At 44.2% G+C, this 16,597-nt stretch overlaps 1 protein-coding gene across 1 annotated transcript in view; it reads right to left on the bottom strand.

Moving 5' to 3' along the window:
• Nucleotides 1–8,554, bottom strand: part of MAPRE2 (microtubule associated protein RP/EB family member 2) — a 164,128-nt gene extending 155,574 nt beyond the window's left edge. The window contains exon 1 of the mRNA XM_048840602.2: nt 8,506–8,554. The gene's annotated coding sequence lies outside the window, so the exon portion shown is untranslated. The remainder of the gene's footprint in view (nt 1–8,505) is intronic.
• Nucleotides 8,555–16,597: the final 8,043 nt, after the last annotated feature.

Below are 16,597 nucleotides of genomic sequence, written 5' to 3' on the forward strand. Positions count from 1 at the left end.
TGGACCACCCCAACAAGCCACCCGCACCTGGATACCCACCCTACTGACCTCTGACCAGCTGCTCCTGGATCCCCACCCCACTGAGTCCCGCCCCAGCATCTGGACCCCCACCCAAGCTCCCCATACCCCCCTTCATCTCCCTGCTGAGTCCCAACCACCTTCCCCTGGACCACCCCCTGCAGAGTCCCATTACTGTTGCACCCAGTCCCCCTCCCCCACAAGACCCTGTGCAGCCAGGTCCCTCCTGCATCCAGCTCCCCCACTGAGCCACCCACATGCAGATTGCCCCACACAGAATCCTCTCAACCCACAGCTGGATCCCCCCACACTAAGCCTGTCATAAACATACTGCTAAGGGTAGCATAAAATCCCTCCTTTACCTGTAAAGAGTTAAGAAATTCAAATAACTTGGTTGGCACCTGACCAAAAGGACCAATAAGGGAAGAAGATACCTTCCCCCACAGATTTGAAAGTTTTTGTTTGTGCTCTCTGTGTTCTCTCCAGGACAGAGAGGGACCAGAGCAGAAAAAATACATCTCCTAAAGCCATATCTGAAATAAGCATCTAAGATTACAAATTGTAAGTAATAGGAAGGAAATGCATTAAGTTATCTTTTGTTTTCACTTGTGAATTTTCCCTATGCTAAGAGAGGTTTATTCCTGTTTTTTGTAACTTTAAAGTTTTGCCTAGAGGGGAATCCTCTGTATTTTAAATCTTATTACCCTGTAAAATTACCTTCCATCCTGATTTTACAGAGGTGCTTCTTTTACTTTTTTCTTTATAATAAACTTCTGTTTTTAAGAATCTAATTGGGTTTTTAAGTGTCCTAAAAACCCAAGGGTCTGGTCTGTGCTCACCTTGGTTACTCTCAAGCCTCCCCAGGAAAGGGCATGAAAGGGCTTGGGGGGATATTTTGGGGAAACAAGAACTCCAAGTGGTCCTTTTCCTACATCTTTGTCTAACTCACTTGTGGTGGCAGCGATACCGTCCAAGGACAAGGAAGAATTTGTGCCTTGGGGAAGTTTTTAACTTAAGCAGGTAAAAATAAGCTTAGGGGGTCTTTCATGTGGGTCCCCACATTGGTACCCTAGAGTTCAGAGTGGGGAGGGAACCCTGACAAAGCCCCTCCACACTTGGATCCAGTCTTGCTGAGCCTGCCTGCCCACACCTGGCCCAGAGGGGCAGGGCCCTGGGGTGTTTCTGGGGCAGGCCCAGTCCTTGTGCTGTGTCAGGTTTGGGTGTAGCCTCACCACAGTCTATGTCCTGGGGGTGGGAGATGGGAGCTGCACAATGATCTCCCACCTCTGTGCAGCCAGACATCTGTGCCCCCCACTGCGGTGCTGGAGCCTCCACATTTGACAAAATTTGCAGAATTTTAAAATATTGTATGCTGAATTTCTAATTTTTTGGCACAGAATGCCCTCAACAGTAGCAGCGTAAATAAAGCCAGATGGGGGAATGAAGGAAATAGGTGCAGAGGTATAAGTAGGAACATGGTGTTTGCCTGGACTTGAAGGCTGAGGAAGGGGAGAGTTATCCCTTCCTCTCGGATAGCGAAGTTGAGGTACAGTGAAATGTGACACTGCTTTCCAAACGTCAGCGTGTCTCTGGCACAACCAGGAACAGATCCCACATTTTCTGACTTCCAGTCAGTGTTATCTATAAAACCACTCTCCTTCTCAAATAAATTGGAGTGCAAGTTAAGTGAAAGATGGCTACTACATGAAGGCATGTTCTGTAAGATTCCAGTGGAAGAAAGAGTAGGCCTACGATTCATTATGGTACACGCTGCCATTTCATATTGTCCCTTCCAAGTGTTGCACAACTGTAGGAATATGTGTTGAGGTCAAAGGCAGGTGGTTTTTGTTTGTTTGGGAGTTTTTTTGTTTGTGTTAAGGTTTCATGGCTAAATACATAAATGGATTTACTTAGCTAGAACAGTCCAGATGTCTAAGGCTCATCTCTGATCACCTTAAGTGTAACAGATTCCTCTCACCCCTCAGATCTGTGCAGGGAATCCTATTTCACAGCAGTTTACCGGTGTTATGTGGTGTTTTCCATGGTAAGGTGATAACTGGTACAACCTGAATGCTTGTGATTTCTATATGGTGTGTGCTATTGAGGACTAAAACATTTTTCATGCCTACATTTTTATCCCCTACAGTGTGAATGGAATATTGATTATTACAGGCTTTTGGACCCCCCAAAATTTATAACACTTACCCAGAAACTAGTTATTTAAAAAAAATTAGCTTCTGTGCAAGCTGCAGAAACTTGAGATGGTCTGCCCCTCACATTAGCAGTAGCTGAAGAAGCTGTAGCTGAAGTAGCTGACTTCCCATGAAATACTGAATGTGATAGAACCTGCTTCTAAATTTGCAGAATCCTAAATCAGAAGCCACTTATGCCCCCACCCCAAGTGAAAATGGACAAATGCACACTATTCCCATTGCTTAAGGAAAAAAAAAATCAACTCCCACTGAAGTCATAAGAATCCTTGCAGTCAGAATAATTGGGCCAGGACACAGATGTGTATGGCTGTCCTCATAGAAAGTATCATGAAACTTTTAATAAGCTAGTAGTCAAGATCTCAGGTAAGCCTCACTCAGAGACAAAACATGCGCCACCATGCCATAGTGGGGCACTGGTTCATTAATGACTCAGAGGGAACAGTGCTACCTACAGAGTCATCAACACTACTTTCAGCAACATCTGCATTTTTCTCAGCTGTCTCATACAAAAACTGACCCAGCCCAACTCTTAAACAACTGGAAGCTTAATATGATATAGCATCATTTTCCAATTACCATTGAAAAGCTTGAACAAGTTAGTTGAAATTCTTTAAAAGAATTAGAAACAATTTTGAGAGATTTGACTGTATAGGAGTTGCAAGGGAGGAAGTTGCAAACATGTAATTGCCTCCATTTAAGAAAGAGGGGGAAGTCTGGGGCACTGGTTACTTTAAAGACAAATATGAATGACATTTTGTAGCTAAAATTACACTGAATTTGAGAACTCTTTAAAAGTGACTGATCAAGGTTAAAATTGGAATATGTTTCAGGGGTAGTGAATTCAGCTTCCTGCCCCGAAACTTAACTAGCGATTGGGGAAGTGGTCAATTAAAGTTGCAGTAGAACTCAGACTGGAAGCATTGGCCAGAAGAGACAGAGATGAGCAGTGGAGATTGTTTGGAAGTATAATAGTCAAGATGAGAAATGAAAGCATTTAGCTCCAAAGCTTTAGCTCCAGGTAGAGTCCGATTTAAAGTTTGAAATATTAAACAAATCTGGCAACTAAACACCCTCTGGCAAGAGCACTAATGAGAAGCAAAGGCATTACAGAAGACTCCTGTTCCTTATCACTGAAATAGACATAATGCAGGAAGAATTAACCTTGAAAGAACAAATTACCAGACACATGGTCAATTGCCAAAATCTTAAAAAAAACAGAACTGCAGCTTCATCCATATTCAGCATCAGAAAGTTCCAGTCCAGCCAGTTAGAGCTGTTTGCCAAACTATGTCAGATTAAGTCATGGCACACCCCATAAAGTGAGGTCATAGAAAAATACCTGCACATCTTGGGTGTCTTTCAATATAGAGGTATGTAGGTAAGACAAACAGGCACCTGGTCATGTTGAATCCAGTGCTACAGGGCATAGACGGCAAGTTATATGGGCCTGTAGTGCCTGGGCACCAGGAATATTCCTGGCCCAGGGCCCGGCTCCAGCAATGTTTGAGGCCGGGTCTCTCCCTCGGCCCTGCCTTCCACCACCGGGCACTCTCCCCCACGTGTCCCCCGGATGATTTAAAAAGGCCTGGGGCCCCCACTCACCACCGGCAGCAGAGCTGAGCTGACCGGCTTGTGCCTGCTTGCTCCATGTGGCTGCTGGCCCCTTCCTGCGGCCCCTGGGCGGGGTGGGTCGGGTCTGTGTCTACGCGCTCAGCTCCTGCCCCAAGTGCCACTGAGGCCAATAGGATGCTGCGGGGGCAGTGCCTGGGGGTAGGAGCATGCGGAGGCCCCCAAGCCTGCCCTGCCTAAGAGCCCCAGGTAAGCGCCGCACCTCCCACCCCTTTCCCACACATCCCCTCCCGCCCCCAAACTCCCTCCCAGAGCCTGCACCCCCTCAGTCAGATTTTTGTATTAGGGATGAGGTGAAACTTCCCTGCCCCAATCAATCACTAAAAACCATGGCATACTTCATGAATGTACAATACCGCATGAAATTCACCTCTTGCTATACCCTGTCCAGTGCTTTGCAGATGAGTGGGTCATGATCCTGCCTCCACCCCACAATCGTTGGAGCAGCTGGTGCTGCCTGGGCACTACCAGGGAACGGTCCTTGAACCCAGGAATGATTGTTGTCTGCTCCATTGTGAGAGGCACAAAGTGTGAAGTCTCCGTTTGCCTTCCCTCCCATTCCATATGTAAAGGTCACTATTCTCTCTAAGCTGTGTGCATGTGCGCCCGCACAGTGATCCTAAACCCTGCACACACAGCGAAACACAGTGCACACAAAAATTTGCACAGAAGCACAACAATTTGCACAGAAGAAATTTTTTGCACACACGGCCTGTCAAAAATTAGAGGGAACATTAGTAAAGGTCCACCCCAAGCTACCCTTATACATCTGTGTACACACAAAGGCAAAGTTAAAAGTCGGAATAACCAGGTTTTTTGTTTGTTTGTTTTTGTTTTAAAACAAGTATTTACACTATAACTTTTCCAGTAACTCAACTCATGACTTAGGCATGCTGCAGTGACAGTTTGGTTACAGAGGTAAATGAATCTGCCATTCACACATGAAGGGGAGCTCTATGTGAGCTTGAAAGCTTGTCTCTCTCACCAACAGAAGTTGGTCCAATGAAAGATATTACTTCACCCGCGTGGTCTCATTCATAAATGAACTTCTGGAATTGTGTGTATAGAAAAGGATGGAATGTTTCCAAAACTAATAAAAAACAAATATATGTAAAATACTGAAATGTTTTGTTTTCTAAGGCTAGACATCCTCTGCCACAAACTGACAAAGACCTGACAAGAACTCTGAATGGATACTCCTTCAATAACTTCCCTATATGCCCCACTCATTAAACTATTGACACTTTCCCCTGCCACGTATTAGAGTTTACCTAGATGTTTTAAACAAGCCTTATTTTTAACAAAGTTATTTTTTTAAAAGATAGCAAAAAGTAAACATGGGTGTGATTTTAGCTGCACATATCATGCTGCACTCTAAACAGAAGAATGTTAATGGTTTGTTTTAAATCTGCTTTGTTATTACGTTACAGAAGTGTGACCTCTGCTTTCTTTTACTATTTGTCTTTTCTTAAAATTAAGCAGAATAGCCAGAACCGGTAATACAGAATCTTTCTTTGGATTTCTTGTTGTTTACATTATGGTTTTATACGGTTATTAAAGCCAACGTGTCTTCTGTTTTTACACCCCACAATTTGGGGAGAGGCAGGTAAAAGGAAATATCAGTTCAGAGAACAAGTTTTCGTATTTTCACCATTCACCACAGAAACAATGAGGTCTTTTTTGCATTATTAAAAAAGATCTGTGAATGAAACAAACAGATGAGCAGTGGCAAAATATAGTTAGTAAATGAGAAGAGCTATTTTACAAACATCACATACTCTACACTATTGCGTGTACAGTTTGCAGCTTCCCTAGGTGTTAATACCTCTGCTGTTATTATTGTAACTTTCTATGCAGTGATGGCTACACGCCTCATCACTGAATGCAACGTGCTGATTCATCAGGCTCTCTTAGGTGTATTCCCTGTAATAAGATTTACCCATCACTGATCTTTCCTATTAATCAGCTTTCTGAAGGATTCCTTTTATACTTCTCTTACCTGAAGTGCAGAACCCTGCCTTGGATAGTAATTACAAAGTTAGCAGCAATGCTCAAATGGATATATACTGCAGTAACTTAAATTAATGCAGAGGGAATGAGTCCTCCTTAATGGCATAGCAATGTGAAACCCTTTGAGTCATAGTAAGGAGCTAATGACAGACTCACCCAAAAGGTTTCTTGTATCATATCAATGATGGCAACTTTCTCTTAAATGAAGAAACTCTTATTTGAATTTCCATGCACCCTGATGCCTATGTAACATTCACTATACACTACAATATTTTCTGAACCGCAAGCTTAACTAAGCAGAACATGTTAGTGGAGAGGGCACTGGACTGGGAGTCAAGTCCAGCCATGGGGGGTTTCTGGCACTCGTAATGATCTATCAAGTGTCACAGGATCATTTAGACCATCTCTGTGCCTCAGTTTCCTCAACTATAATAATACTTTCAGACCTACAGATAAAGGCTGTGTCCACATTAGCTTTTTAAAAGAGATCTCCTACCATTGCACGAACAGCACTTTTACCACAATACTATTTAACCCTGCTTGGAGCAGGTCTAGCTACCACAGTGGTAAAAACCACGTGGTCACCTGAGCCATGTCTATAGTAGCACTCCCATCATCAGTGGACGAGCACCAGTCATAATGGAAAAGTAGGAGGTTTCCCAAAATATTATAATGTAGACAAGGCAGAAAACTACTATGGAAGAGCTCTGATTAGGTTGTTATATGTATAATTACCTTGTGACAAAAAGTTCAAGGCCTCAAATCAGGTTTTTTGGGGGGGAGGGGGGAACATGAAAGCAATATCAGGGCTCTTTAAATAACCATAGGCGATTATATTAATCTGCTTGTTTGTTTACAAGACTACAGCATCTTTTTTAAAAAGACCAAAATAGGAGCATAAATGACCGATGTGGATCTCAAGCAACCCAGCAGTGGTGGTAAAAACTGTAAGTCAAAGCGGAATGCTTCCGATACCTATTTCAGTAGAAGTTACTCTTATACGTATACCCCGTACCAATGAACATATTGTAAGCCTTCTTTTTAAGTCTAGTATACTCTGCAACATGTGCTGTAGCTGGTTTATTTTTGGACTCACACTTACTCTAAAGAAATGTTCCAGCAACAATACCCTGTCAGTACCCTGCTTACTCTAGACAGCCCTAGTACTGTCATCCTTGCTATCATTGGCAGGGTGCACTGCAGCAGTTGAACAGTGGAATATTTCCTGAAGAAGTCTAGTGTAGCTAGACACAGGCCCTGAGACCAGCAGGGGAGAAGACACATCAGCTGTTTCAGCACACAAGGGAATTATGGATGTTAACTAGCTGGTGAGGTCACACCAGTTAATGTTCAAACAGCTGTGCACTTTATCCACTGAATCTTTTATTACTCTCTCTCTCTCTCTCTCTTCGAATTGGAAACTCTGGCCACAAATAAAAGCCTTTGCAGGAAACTGACTTCAAACTTAAATAACCTCAACTACTCCTGGGATGCACCTCAGCTCAATACAGCAAAAGATTTGTTTCCTTCTCCAGCAGAGACCCTTGATGCACAAACCATGGCTCTAGTAGCTTAAGTACTGGAATACACAGCAGGAAACTATTTCAATGCGGCGGCCGCCTACGCTCATTTAGCTGACACACGGGGTCTACTTCCTACCGGGCTTTAGCTGCTAAGGGGACTTCCCCAAGAACAGACCGGTTGGAAAAAGTGATCTTTTCCTGCAAGCTTGAAATTAGCCGCAGACCTCCCTCCCATACCCTTCTCCAAATCAAGCGGAAACCTCCACACAGGGGCGATGAATGTACTTGCTCTGAGCGCTCAGCTTAGATAACGAGGACCAAGAAATCCGTGTGCCCAGTGAAACTGTATAGCGCTCAGGGCAGGTGAGGCAGCTGCCCGGCAGAGGAAGAGGAGAGAGAGTGTGTGTGTGTGTGTGTGTGTGAGAGGGGAGGCGAAGACGCCAAACACTTCGCCTCCCTCCAGGGAGGCCCCGCTCCCTGAACGACTGTACAGAAAGCCAAGCGATGCAGGCTGCAAAGGCCGGGGGGAGGGAAGAAGCCACCCCGCGCGCCGGCGGTGACCCCAGCGGCGGTACTTCCTGCCAGGCGCGCTTTGTACCTTAGCCGCCTTTTGACAGCTCAGCCCAGGGCGCCTCACGTGCCTCGCAGTCCGGTCCCCACCAGTGCTGCAGGGCAGAGCCCGCCCCGCCGCGCCCCGCCCGGCCAGGCGCACACACCCTGCAGGGCCAGGCGCTTTCTGCAGAACGGATCGTTCGGCCAGTCGCCCCCCACCCCCCCGTCCCCACCCCGCCTTCCCGGGGGGGCGAGCGCTGGGGAGCGGCCCTGTGACCCCCTCCACCTCGCGCTCTGCCAGCGTGGCAGCGCCTCTTCCCTGCACAGCCCGCAGCAGCTCGCACCCTGGTGCCGAGGGGGCTGCGAGGTGGTCCCTTGCTCCCGGACCGCAAGGGGTTAAATCTGGGCGGGAGGCGGCACAGCGGCATCCGCGGAGGCGAGGAACAGCGGCTCTGGGCAAATGCAACTTCTTGCCCCCTTCAGCCTCCTCCGGACGCCTGGCCGTGCGCCCCTCACACCCCGCCCAGGCGCCCGTACCGCTTGCAATGCACTTGACTCACCTGTCTCCTCCTGGGCCGCCGCCGCCGCCGCTTCCCCTCTCCCTGGCCGCTGACAGCTGGGCTTTGTTGTCTCCACCCACCACCCCCTGCGCTTCGCCAGCCGCTCCACCCCGAGAGCCACGTGAACCAACCGGGCAAGCCCCTGGCTGCCGCTGGGCTCCGGATCGCTCCGGGGATGGGAGGAGAGCGGAGCGCGGAGGCCCGGAGAGGAAGTGGGGAGGAGGCGGGTGCGTGCCGGCGAGTGGCGGAGGAATGGCTTTGTCACAGCTGAGTGCCGCCCCCCCCCCCCCGCCTTATCTCCGTGCACGGTCTCGGCGGTGGGGGAGCCCGGGAAGCCTGATGTTTTCTTTTTCTCCGTAACGCTGGCCTTGGGTTGCTCAGGTTGTGCTACAAGGCCTCTATGTTAGGGCAGCTAAATGGAAACTTCTCAGCCGTGGCAGCTCGAGAAAGCCAGGAAAATATGCACCGAGCTCCCAACCCCCCTCCAGCCAATATCGTGGCAGGGGACTGATACATTTTCTTTATAGGAGAAACACCCCCAAATGAACAGCTTGCCACCCTCCCACACAGAGTGGCCGTATTTCCCTTCCTACTTTATTATTGATCTGTAGCACCAAGCCTACGCTTAAGCCCTTTACAGTGAGACAACAAGGTCCCTGACCCCAGGATCTTACAGTCAAGGTAAGATCATACGATCTAAGGACAGGATCCTGCAGAATGACGCTCAAAAATCAAGTTACTTCTGCATAGAGTCTCACTGCTGGCATCCCACCAGGGGAGTCATTCTCTCCATCTATGATTTTTATAGCAGCGGCCAATCTCCATGGTCAGGAAGTGCTGGATAACTCCTAGGCTATACTTCTAGGCAGGGCTGTTTGTAGGATAAGGCCCAATTATCTTTCCTTTGTTTTCTCTCTCAAGTTGCACTGCACAATGATGTGCCCTTTAGCTCCTGTTCTACCGTGGGCACAGGTTAAGACCCAAATAGGGGAAGAAGTTTGTTTTTTTTCTATAAAAATCTTAGAAATCACACTTGTGGTTTTTTTCATAATCATCTAGCCTGTTCCCAAGAAATGAGATTCCCTTATGAAGCTGTCAACACCATGTCTTTAATATATTGCTTCACAGATGGACCATTAGTGAAGTTCTGCCCACATAGGATCTAGCATTTTATGTCTTTTGGTTTTAAGCGCTCATGTCCCATATAAACATAAATTAAACATTGAGGATAGGTGATCTCTTCTGTACATTTCCCCCAGTTTTCTTGTCTTTGTAAAGGCAACACATAATACTATAAGTAAGGATTTGAAGTAGGAAAAAACTAGTGATGGAATTAATCATGCCCCATTACCTGGTGGTTCCCCCTCTGTGCCTTCTGCTCTTTCATAACTGCTGTTGTCTTTTTTCCTCCTTTCCCTTTCCCTGGAAGTTCACTTTGTGCATGGGTGACTAGATGAAATAGGATGAAATTAAGAAAAAATAAAATGTAAGAAAAAATTCCTTCCAGCGAGATCCAGAAGACTATGGAATAATGTACTGAAGTTATGGTAGACCCACTGCTTGACTCATTTAAAACTAGGCTGGATAAAGCACGAACTATTATAGAAAATAATGTAGTATGCGACAGAACAGTCCTGTATTGACAGGGAATGGACTGTATGACCACATTAGTCTTATATAATAATCAGTCAATATCTATCATCTGTAATATCCCATCACACTGAGTAAGCACATTAGCTGCCTTTTTCCCGCTAAAATGATCAACAGTGAAATAATGAAGTGTTGACATTCAAATTGTTATAATTAGGTATCAGAGTTAATGCCCCATCCAGATGAATGAGGGCAGTTCACACCTCTGAGTTACTGTTTCAGCTTGTTTGCCTGGCAATTTAGGGTATGTCTACACTTGGATCTGGGGATGCAATTCCCACGTGAGGAGATAGACCCACACTAGCTCTAATTCCTTCTGCAAAGGCCCTGTCCGTTTCCTGGATCAGAGAGAAGGCCCTGAGTCAGTATAAACCCAGTTTTTTCATATCAAAACCATTTTTTGTCTGTTGATCTCTGGAAAACCAAGATTGACCCAGTATGTGCAAGCCTCCCCAATGGATATACATCTCAGGAGGTGTTTACAACCAAAGTGATTCACCTTAATCCTCCCACCCCCTATACATACATACACAGTTTTTGGTTCCTGGAGGAACCGTTATCACCTTCCTTCCCCCGCCCCACCCAGAGTTCCATGCAATCCCTGGCCCAAAATGATACATAAACTTGATAGAATATGGTCACCAAAGATAATGCATGGGATTTCAATGTCTGTCATACCACTCATATTCTTGAAACAGCCTTCCATCCATATCTTCCATCAGATGACTTGTTCCAGGAGGCTATTCTGTGCTAATGACCACATGGCACACACATCTCAGGTGTCCAACACTTGAGAGTATGACTTTGTTCCAGTTTTCATATGGATGTTATAATGAGTGTAAATAATCATGTAATTCTATGGCTAATTAACATTGTCAATTAATTATGTTTCTGTTCAACAAGTTAGAGAAGTTACCACCCCTCTGATGTACAAATCTCTAACTTGCTGAGCAGGAACATGTCTAATTAGCTATGTTAGTTTGATTAGATTTTGCTTATGGCATTAACCTTGCAAAAACAAACAATACAGCAAAAGGAAAAAGTCTATAACTGCTCAAACATCTCAACAGATAATTTATAGTTATATGATAGTCTTGGTTTTGGGAACTGAACAGACTATAACTAGAACTGGGGGAAAACTGCACAAAATTGTTCTCCAGTGAGCATTAGTTTGAATTTTTTAGTGAATTTATTTTAACTATGCTTATTCCCCACTGTAAGAATGTGCATGGAAACTTTGCAGAAAGCAAATCTAAATTGGTAAATGGAGGTGTGGAGGAGGGCAATAATAGCAAATCCTAAGTGACGATAAGAAGTGTATACAGTCTTTGGGGGATTGGTACTACTTGTTACTCTTGATGGATTTTTTTTTCCTTTCTCAGCAGTTAACATACTGTTATCAAAGAGGAAATACAAATAAAACAAAGCTAAAGAGACACATAACCAAGATTCCAGGTACAACAGTTAAAAAAGGGAGCAGCCAATAAATTCTTAACAAAACTGATATTTAAGATCACAGGTTCTTATTTTTAAAAATCCATGAAAAACTGCCAGATTTATTCCTACTTTGTCATCTCACATGCTAGTGACAATAACTGTGTTCTCCCCATACTTCCTCCCCTAAAAAAGAGTCTTATCACCTCTGCAAGCCTCATTTAATAGACCTGAAAGTAACATGTGATATTTATGTATGTGCTTTTGTATGGTACTCATCATGGTTTTCTGCAAAACTGGTGAAGCAACAGTTTTGCAGAAAAGGACCTGGGGATTAGAGTGGACGAGAAGATGGATACGAGTCAGCAGTGTGCTCTTGTTGCCAAGAAGGCCAATGGTATATTGGGCTGTATTAGTAGGAGCACTGCCAGCAGATCGAGGGAAGTGATTATTCCCCTCTGTTCGGCACTGGCGAGGCCACACCTGGACTATTGTGTCCAGTTTTGTTTGCCCCCACTACAGAAAGGATGGGGACAAATTGGAGAGAGTCCAGCGGAGGGCAAAGAAAATGATTAGGGCTGGGGCACATGAGTTATGAGGAGAGGCTGAGGGAACTGGGATTATTTAGTCTGCGGAAGAGAAGAATGAGGGGGGATTTGATAGCAGCTTTCAACTACCTGAAGGGGGGTTCCAAAGAGGATGGAGCTAGGCTGTTTTCAGTGGTGGCAGATGACAGAACAAGAAGCAATGGTCTCAAATTGCAGTGGGGGAGGTCTAGGCTGGATATTAGGAAACACTATTTCACTAGGAGGGTGGTGAAGCACTGAAATGGGTTACTTAAGGAGGTGGTGCAATTTCCATCCATAGAGGTTTTTAAGGCCCAGCTCAACAAAGCCCTAGCTGGTATGATTTAGTTGGTGTTGGTCCTGCTTTGAGCAGGGGATTGGACTAGATGATGTCCTGAGGTCTCTTCCAACCCTAACGTTCTATGATTCTGTGATTCTGTGGTAGTATTTGAGTTCCTCAGATACATCAGTGAGTTTATCCTCACAACTTGCCTATGAGATAGGGAGGTATCAAGTGCAACCTTGACAAATTGGAGAATTGGTCTGAAATCCACAAGATTAAATTCAATAAAGACAAGTGCAAATTGCTACACTTATGAAGGGAAAAAAAAATCAAAAGCACAACTACAAAATAGGGCATAACTGGCTAGATTGTAGTATTGCAGAAAAGGATCTGGAGGGTTATAGTGGATCACAAATTGAATATGAATCAACAATGTGATGCAGTTTCAAAAGAGACTAGTATTATTCTGGGTGTATTAACAGGAATGTTGAATGTAAAACACAGGAGGTAATTGTTCCATGCTACTCCATGCTTCTGATGAGGCCTCAGCTGGAGTACTGTGTCCAGTTTTGGACTTTAAGAATAATGTGGAGAAACTGGAAAGAGTCCATAGGAGAGCAACAAAAATGATCAAAGGTATAGAAAAACTGACCCTAGGAGGAAAGGTTAAAAAACTGGTCTTGTTTAGTCTTGAGAAAAGAAGACTGAGGGGGGAGCTGATAACAGTCTTCAAATATGTAAGGACTATTATAACGAGGATGGTGATCAGTTGTTCTACATGTCCACTGTAAGTAAGACAAAAAGTAATCAGTTTAATCTTCAGCAAGGGAGTTTTAGGTTAGAGATTAGAATATTTTGGATAACAGCCAAACATATTACATATATTATGAGCTGGAATGTTAGAACCCTATTCACTCCAGGCCAGACTGAGCTAGTAGCAGGAGGGGGTAAGGAGGTTACATATTTCTGTTTCTGCCACACAAGCTGGGCACAAGAGAGTTCAGAGTTTAAAATTATTCTTTCCTTTATTCTGGAAATTCAAGTGGACAAGCGAAGCATAAGGATGCCATTGCTTTAGCAGTGAACAAGAGAACAGGTACTTCAACGAAGAGCTGGAAACTGGTCTCTGAGCAGATTGTCATAGCAAGGTTTACTACTGCCTACAGTAAATTATGCACAACTGTGGTTGGCTGTTATGCACCAACAGAAGAAGCAGAAGAGGAACAGGACAGTTTTTATCAGCAGCTGGACAGCACTGTAGACAAGATTCCTGATCATGATATGATTTTGACAATGGGAGATACAGATGCAAGGTTGGTAGTGGACATGGTAAGTTAATGAATAGTGTTGGACCACACAGCATTGGGACAGAAAACCATAATGTGGAAAGATGATGAACTTGCTGTGAGATACACAAAGTGATATTTTGTTTCCTCACAAAAATATGCCAAAGGTTATATGGAACTCACCAGATGGTCAAACCATAAACCAGATTGACCACATTATTATCAGTAAAAGGCATAGATGGTCACTGCTGGATGTTAGAGTCTATAGAAGTGCCAAGTGTGGCATGAACTTCTAATGGGAAAGATTGTGATTCAGTTAAAGTCCAACAAAAAGATGCGTGCAACTGGAGCCAAATTTGATCTTGATAAGTTAAAGGATAGCTCTGTGAGGGAAGCTTACAAGATGACACTTTGAGGGCATTTCAGGCCATTAAAATGCAACGATAAAGAAATCTCACTCCAGACTGAATGGGAAATATTCAAGGAAGGGATAAAAAAATGCAGTGGAGAAGTTACTGGAAGGCATAAGCAAACAAGGAAAAGCTGGACAAGCAATGAAACAAAAACATTATGGAAAAGTGTAAACAGGCTAAGACTGCTGGGAAAGTGAAAGAAGTAAAAAGCACTGTGCAAAGCGGTGAAGAAATCACAAAGATTGGACAAGCAAAAGTTCTGGAAAGAAAAAGCTCAACAAGTAGAAGAGGTGTCAAGAGAACAAGATATGAAAATGATATGCAAAAAAGTTAAGTTGTATGGAAACACAATCAGGCCAACAATGCAAGCAATAAGAAAGGCTACCTGTGAACTGACAACAAGTTCAGAAGAGGTGCTGGAAGTATGGAGAGAGCATTTTAACAAAGTGCTGAACCTGCAGTTCATCCAGATATAAGGATTGGAGAAATGCTAGATGAACAGGTCGTCTTGCAAGGCAGAATGGGTACCAGCACTGAACCACCAGGAGAAGAAGAAATAGAAAGAGCAGCAAAGGAATTAAAGATTGGGAAAGCTGCAGGAATAGACAATTTAACAGCTGATTTTCTAAAACCCGGAAGGACAAGTGCTATCAAAGCATTAGGAAGAATATATAAGAAGGCATGGGAGCAACCATAAGGAGGTACCAGATGATTGGATAAAGGCAATACTTGTACCACTCCTGAAGAAAGGAAAGCCTGCCAATACATATAATTATAGGGGAATAGGCTTATTATCAGTCCTGGGAAAAATCATGATGAAAGTAATTGCCAACAGATTAAGGGCAGTTTTAGAGGAAGTAGTAGGCAAGGAAAAGTCCAAATTCAGACCAGACCAAAGTTGCACTGATCACATATTCATACTCCAACAGTTGATGGGAAAAAAGCGAGAATGGGAATTAAAGATGTTTGCTGCTGTCATCGACTTCACGAAGGCATTTGATTTGGTTTGGAGGGAAACATTATGGAAAGTAGTAAAATCTTAAGGAGTTGCAGATAAGATAATTGCAATTATAACAGTTATGTAGGAAGACTCCTGTAAGAGTTGGTGGAAAATTAAGCAACTAGTTCAAGTCAATGTTTTGTGTAGTCAACTTGGACTTATAAATAATTGCCAAGAAGACAAAGTGGTTGCATCCTGGAAAAGGGATAATGAATAAAGCATTTAATTACAGCAGCAGTGAAGTTGTAGAACAAATAAAATCTTATGTGTTTCTTGGAAGCTTGATAAATTACAATAGTTGCATTAAAGATGAGGCTAAAAGGAGATGTGCTTTAGCGATAAGAGTTGTACAGAAGTTGATGAGATTATGGACTGAGGAAAACATTATGTTTGGTGCCAAAGAGAAAATTTATCATACCACTGTACTAAGAATATTACTGTATGATCTGGAAGCAGCTGCATTAAACAAAACAGACATCAGAAGGCTGGAGGCAGTAGCAATGAGAGTTTTTCAGAAGATGGCAGGTGTAAAGTGGAATGATTTTAAGACAAATGAAGAAATTAGAAGTCGATTAGGATGTGAAGTCAGGGTACGGGATTGGCTGTGTGATGGGGTGTCTACCCCACATAAGCCATGAGCAGATTAACGTAGGTCAGGATGGGCTAGTTAACCTTAGATGTTGCACCTGGAAGGGAATCAAGGATTGATAGGGCCTAATGGTAGATGAAGCCAGGCTGGGATAAGATTATAAATCAGGAAGTGAGAGTAGGAAAGCGCTGCAGGGAGGAGGTCTGCAGTGACCTAGAGCAGGGGTCTCAAACTCGCCACCCAAACTCCCTCTCAGAGCCCACCCTCTCACCCCTTCTGCATCCAAACTCTCTCCCAGACCCTGCACCCTGCACAAGATATTTGTCAAACAGAAATAGGTGAAACGGGGAAATAATTGCATGTTTAAGCTTTAATGGTGGTTACAATTAAAAAAAAGTATCCGTCTTCTTTTTAGGGCCATATAGCCATCTCCACGAATGTACCTGTCAGGTGATAATGATGGGGAACACATATGGAAAGAGGGGAACACTGACTCAGTGACAGATGTCCCTTTCCCTGCAACTTGTGGAAACTTGGGGTGCATGGAACAGGTATTTGAGGGCCAGAAGCGGGGCAGGCACAGAGCAGACACTAGCCATGGCCTATCTGATTAGGAGTGGATACTGTCCCAGCATTATTAACTCTGTCTCAGAACTACCACTGCTGAACAGCCACAGGGAAAGCTGCAAAGGATAAATTAAATGGCTATTATCGGAAACATTCTCATTAGAGAGGTAGTGGCCCGGGCAGCCTTGCAAATGCTTCACAATTGTCCCAAGAGCCATGCAGAACATGGACAGCTGCTGGTGCAAGGAGCCAAGCCTGCCTGTGTTATAATTGGGACAAATCCTTCCCGGGATGGAATGATTTT

The sequence above is a fragment of the Caretta caretta genome, chromosome 2, assembly GCF_965140235.1.
Source record: "Caretta caretta isolate rCarCar2 chromosome 2, rCarCar1.hap1, whole genome shotgun sequence".
Taxonomy (NCBI): Eukaryota; Metazoa; Chordata; order Testudines; family Cheloniidae; genus Caretta; species Caretta caretta.